Source organism: Sander vitreus, unplaced genomic scaffold (genome assembly GCF_031162955.1).
Source record: "Sander vitreus isolate 19-12246 unplaced genomic scaffold, sanVit1 ctg322_0, whole genome shotgun sequence".
In the NCBI taxonomy this organism is placed as follows: domain Eukaryota; kingdom Metazoa; phylum Chordata; class Actinopteri; order Perciformes; family Percidae; genus Sander; species Sander vitreus.
Genome location: NW_027595468.1, coordinates 2,501 through 6,992, shown reverse-complemented (window position 1 = coordinate 6,992; position 4,492 = coordinate 2,501). Strand labels below are relative to the sequence as shown.

At 47.4% G+C, this 4,492-nt stretch overlaps 1 protein-coding gene across 1 annotated transcript in view; it reads left to right on the top strand.

Annotated features, from left to right (window-relative positions):
• Positions 1-2,464: 2,464 nt before the first annotated feature.
• LOC144513703 (inositol monophosphatase 1-like) overlaps positions 2,465-4,492 on the top strand; it is a gene marked incomplete at its 3' end in the record, with an annotated part of 4,218 nt that continues 2,190 nt past the window's right edge. The window contains exon 1 of the mRNA XM_078244885.1: positions 2,465-2,573. The remainder of the gene's footprint in view (positions 2,574-4,492) is intronic.

Here is a 4,492-nt window from a genome sequence, read left to right as displayed (position 1 = left end):
TTTTATATTATATATTTTATATGTTATATTTTATATTTTATATTATATATTTTATATTTTATATTTTATATTTTATATTTTATATTTTACATTATATATTTTATATTGTATATTTTATATATGTTTTATATATTTTATATTTTATATTATATATTTTATATTTTATATTTTATATTTTATATTTTATATTATATATTTGTATTTCCCATGATTCATGGCGGGTTCCACTGACTAAACTGTTTTCTACTGGTTGAAGTGTTTGTTTACATACGCTAGCTCCCCCGTTGTGGGAAAATGTGATAAAATCTGTTTTAATTGAGTTATGAGAAATATTCTCCTGGAAAACCCTGACGAACTTCTGGCAAATTTGAGATTTGTTCTGCAAGTCAGTCTGGCCAAGAGCCCAAGAGCCCATTCAAGCCCATTTCCAATGTCCCCAAAATCGAGGCACCAATCACAACCGCTGAGGAGGGCTTTACACCAATCACAACCGCTGAGGAGGGCTCTACACCAATCACAACCGCTGAGGCGGGCTTTACACCAATCACAACCGCTGAGGCGGGCTCTACACCAATCACAACTGCTGAGGCGGGCTCTACACCAATCACAACCGCTGAGGAGGGCTCTACACCAATCACAACCGCTGAGGCGGGCTCTACACCAATCACAACCGCTGAGGAGGGCTTTACGTGCCGACAATAGCGCAGCGACGGTGAGCAGCTTTTTGTTTACATTCAACATGACGGCTACCGAAGCGCATCGTCAACCAGATCGTTGCTCTGATTGGTTGAAGGACTATCCAATGGGCCCAGAGGCATTTGAGCAGCATCCGTTGGTGACGCCCCTTTGGAAATGAACTGTCAATGAACCTTGTCAGCTGTTTGGAGATTCTTCAGCGTGTGTGCAGAAGATAACACGTCTGCAATATGCAACACCTGCACGGAGGAAGTAGGACGTGGAGGGACGACCCCAAAAACCAGAATCACATTTCTTTAGTTGATATCTGATGTGAAAAGAAGGAAATGGTTCTAACGTTGCTCTTTAGATGTGTTAATGTCTCACCAGGAGTCATTGATAGAGTTCTGTTTTATAGTGATCCATCATCTGTTCAACACATGTTCTATTAAAGGAAAGATAGACATACATGTGTGTGTGTGTGTGCTGTAAAGAGGTTAGAAAAAATGAAATCGGAATTGGCCTAGAAAGTTGTAATCGATGCATCTCTAGTTACCACGGTTACAGCCGCAGTAGGATGGCCGCCGCTGTATAGCCACAAAAAGCTATGGCGGGCACCAAGCCCAAACGTGCAGTAAGGACGTGCAGTAACGACGTGCAGTAACGACGCGCAGTAAGGACGTGCAGTAAGGACGTGCAGTAAGGACGTGCAGTAAGGATGTGCAGTAACGACGTGCAGTAACGACGCGCAGTAAGGACGCGCAGTAACGACGTGCAGTAACGACGCGCAGTAACGACGTGCAGTAAGGACGTGCAGTAAGGACGTGCAGTAACGACGCGCAGTAAGGACGCGCAGTAACGACGCGCAGTAACGACGCGCAGTACGCAGCGACGCCGCAGTAACGACGCGCAGTAAGGACGTGCAGTAACGACGTGCAGTAAGGACGTGCAGTAACGACGTGCAGTAAGGACGCGCAGTAAGGACGCGCAGTAACGACGCGCAGTAAGGACGCGCAGTAAGGACGCGCAGTAACGACGCGCAGTAACGACGTGCAGTAACGACGCGCAGTAACGACGCGCAGTAACGACGTGCAGTAACGACGCGCAGTAACGACGCGCAGTAAGGACGCGCAGTAACGACGCGCAGTAAGGACGCGCAGTAACGACGCGCAGTAAGGACGCGCAGTAAGGACGCGCAGTAACGACGCGCAGTAAGGACGCGCAGTAACGACGCGCAGTAAGGACGCGCAGTAACGACGCCGCAGTAACGACGCCAGCAGTAACGACGCAGTAGCGACGCGCAGTAAGGACGCAGCAGTAACGACGCCGCAGTAACGACGCCGCAGTAACGACGCAGCAGTAAGGACGCCAGCAGTAACGACGCCAGCAGTAACGACGCCGCAGTAAGCGACGCCAGCAGTAACGACGCAGCAGTAAGGACGCGCAGTAAGGACGCAGCAGTAACGACGCCAGCAGTAACGACGCCGCGAGTAACGACGCGCAGTAACGACGCGCAGTAAGGACGCGCAGTAAGGACGCGCAGTAAGGACGCGCAGTAACGACGCGCAGTAACGACGCGCAGTAAGGACGTGCAGTAACAGCCATGAAAGAAGTAGGCCTGTCTAAATATCTGTGTGTGTATATCTAAATGTTAGTAATATAGAGCAACCAATGTCAAATATATATTATTAGCAACACATACATAATCAAAATATCTTGTTGTGTATTGTGTGTGTGTTTCTGTGTGTTGTTGTGTCTGTAGTCCTCCAGCAGGAAGCTGCAGTGTCTGTAGTCCTCCAGCAGGAGGAAGCAGCACTCTGCGCATGCCTGAGAAGGGGGAGGAGGAACCCAGAAGTGCGCGGAGCCGCTGATCCATTGCAGCAGCGGAGGATTATCCGGTGAGATTTACTTTAATTGAAGACGGTAATGTTGTTTTATTGTGTTGTTACCGTGTTGGTTCCGGTAAAAGCGGCTCTTCTTCACATTAGACCTCTGAGAGAAACTCCGCGGGGTTCAGCTGCTGTGTTTAACTCCGTCACACCAGACTCCGTTCACAAATCGGCTGTTTTAACGTAAAGACACACACACACACACACACACACACACACGGACACACAGCGGGAGCGCGCGCACAGCTTACGGCTCTCTGACACGTCATCACGTCCTTTCGGTTAATACGGCGCAATAAATGTCTCTTTATTTGTATTTATTTAGAAGGTATTTAAACAGGAAAAGAGAGTTTAGGATGGCGAAGGCATGTCCGCGCTGCTCTAACCAATCAAAACACCGAAGGTACCGAGGACCGGCCAATCAGAGGCAGAGTAGGGCGGGACTTATCCTCTCCATCCTAGGAAACTGTGATGTGCTGTTTTTTTAGTCTTTTAAAAGTTTCAACATATACTTTCATGTCATTGTTAAATTAGTGAATATTTTCAGATTATTTACATTTATGGATTTACAATTTACCAAATAAAATGAGAAGATTCACAACAAAAAACTTTTATCCAAATCATTTCCTTCATAGTAAAAAATAATATCTTGACTTTGTAATTTTACCCTAAAATAACCGTAATACATGAAATACATGAAATATATGAAATATATGAAATACATGAAATATATGAAATACATGAAATACATGAAATATATGAAATACATGAAATACATGAAATATATGAAATACATGAAATATATGAAATACATGAAATGCATGAAATGCATGAAATATATGAAATGCATGAAATATATGAAATGCATGAAATATATGAAATGCATGAAATACATGAAATGCATGAAATATTTACTGTACGTACACACCACCGTTACTGTACTGCATACACCACCGTTACTGTACGCACACACCACCGCTACTGTACTGTACGTACCGCTCGCTACTGTACGTACACACCACCGCTACTGTACTGTACGCACCGCCCGTTATTGTACGTACGCACGCCGCATACTGTACGCACGCACCGCCGCTACTGTACGCATACACCACCGCTACTGTACTGTACGCACCGCCCGCTACTGTACGTACGCACCGCCGCTACTGTACGCACGCACCGCCGTTACTTTGTACGCACCGCTACTGTACGCACTCACCGCACTGTACGCTACCACCGTTACTGTACACACCACCGTTACTGTACTTACACACCACCGCTACTGTACGTACACACCACCGCTACTGTACGTACACACCACCGCTACTGTACGCACCGCCCGCTACTGTACGCGACTTACGCACCACCGCTACTGTACGCACGCACCACCGCTACTGTACGCATAATACCACCGCTACTGTACGTACGCACCACCGCTACTGTACGTCACGCACCACCGTTACTGTACGTCACGCACCGACCGCTACTGTACGCTACGACACCACCGCTACTGTACGCATACACCACCGTTACTGTACGCACCGCCGCTACTGTACGCATAATACCACCGCTACTGTACGTACACGACCGCTACTGTACGCACGCACCACCGCTACACACCACCGCTACTGTACGCATACACACCACCGTTACACACCACCGCTACTGTACGCATACACACCACCGCTACTGTACGTACACACCACCGTTACTGTACGTACACACCACCGTTACTGTACACACCGCCTGTATCTTTAGAAGCTCAAGGCGGCGGTGGTGTGTACGTACGGTGACTTCCTGTATTTCTAGAAGCTCAAGGCGGCGGCGGTGTGTGCGTACGGTGACTTCCTGTATCTCTAGAAGCTCAAGGCGGCGGCGGTGTGTACGTACGGTGACTTCCTGTATCTCTAGAAGCTCAAGGCGGCAGCGGT